The following is a 1,822-nucleotide window of genomic DNA, read 5'->3' as shown; positions in this document are numbered from 1 at the left end:
ATTTTTTCTTTAGAAAATGGAGTTTGCAAGATTTTATTCAATAATATAAACCCCAGAAAATTTAAATAATAAATATACTAATGAATAATAAATAGATGCCTTTATTAATGTTGTCCATGATGTCTTCAGAGAAGGCGATAGCACCCCTCTCCAGTACTCTTGCCTGGAAAATCCCATGGATGGAGGAGCCTGGTGGGCTACAGTCCATGCGGTCGCGAAGAGTCAGACATGACTGAGTGACTTCACTTTCACTTTTCACTTTCATGCATTGGAGAAGGAAATGGAAACCCACTCCAGTATTCTTGCCTGGAGAATCCCAGGGACGGGGGAGCCTGGTGGGCTGCCATCTATGGGGTCGCACAGAGTCACACGACTGAAGTGACTTAGCAGCAGCAGCAGCAGCAGCAGCAGCATGATGTCTTTGTTAAAGTAGATGAATTCCCCCCAAAGACTTAGCCTTTTGAAATCTGTGGGTGTTTCTCTAAATTGTCAGAAAGTTATACTAACATTAGTGATAATAATATTTGTGGTAGTTGATACACTAATGAAGAAAGATATAATAATGCTTGTCATGTCAACAACTAGGAATAAGATCACTGTGGCTGAAAAGTTAACCATTCCACCTTTTGGATTCTCTTCTCTGTACAGAAATCAGACTTTTCAATGACGAACTCAGACTCATGACTGATTGTATACTGGCCTGGCAAATAGACTGTTTCAAGTGAATGTCTTTCCAGTACCCTAAGAAGATGATGCTTCATTGAGAATCTAAATTAATATCACTCTTTCTAGGGATACAAGTTACCACTAGTGGAACAAACATTTAATGGTATTAATTTTGTTAATGAGAGTGGTCATTTAGAACGTGTCCATCTCTTGGCTGACATAGTGAACAAACAGCACAGCCCAAGTTTTAGGGCAGCACAAACCATTTGAATTTATTCATTAAAGTTGCTATGAACAATAGATTCTTCTTGGATTTTCATTCTTTTGTTCAAAGGAGAGTCTATTCTACTGGTAATAATTCATGTGAACCAGTAATGTGAAATAGTCTACATGTCAGTTTGGAGAAATGGAAACCCAGTTATATTAGACAGGATGCCTTTGGGTCTCGCTTTCTGTCAGGCAAACAAAGTCTTGGGTCATAGTCCCAGAATCTTTTATTATTTTCTTATAATTCTATTATAGTTGCCTTAGAGCTTTGAAATTTGTTGTCCAGAATCTTAAATGCTTCTGGGTATTTTCTCAATAGATAATTCAAAAAGTAACCCATATGGGAACAGAATCTGAATATATATATAACTGAAACACTTTGTTGTACACCTAAAACTAACACAACATTGTAAATCAATTATACTCCAAAATAAAAATAAAATTTAAAAAGTGATTTAAAGAAAAAATTGGAATGAAATCATGCTGACTAATGCTCAAACTGAAAAATATTTGTCAGCAGTTGTTGAAGCCTCCTTTTAGCAATAGTAGTGAAGTCATGGGCAATCCTTGACTCCTTTGACTTTGGCTGTGCAAAAGTGAAAAAAGAAACAGAATAAAATATTACCACAGCCCTAAGGAAAGCTAATTATTCTATAACTATTTATCATGCAGTCACTCATATTGGATTTTAATCCAATTAATAACAAGTTTTTTGTTGTTGTTTGTTTTTACAAGCAAACCAATCAGTGACAGCCTTTTACTTTAAACAGTTGAATAATTAGAAATGGGCCCAGTCGCATAACACACCTTCAAAGTTCCAGCCCAGCAGCAGTCTTATCAGAATTTGACACCTAATGTTGTCTCACTCACGTTTTTGAAAGGCCATCAA

The sequence above is a fragment of the Capra hircus genome, chromosome 17 (genome assembly GCF_001704415.2).
Source record: "Capra hircus breed San Clemente chromosome 17, ASM170441v1, whole genome shotgun sequence".
Taxonomy (NCBI): domain Eukaryota; kingdom Metazoa; phylum Chordata; class Mammalia; order Artiodactyla; family Bovidae; genus Capra; species Capra hircus.
Note: the sequence above shows the minus strand (reverse complement) of the source record.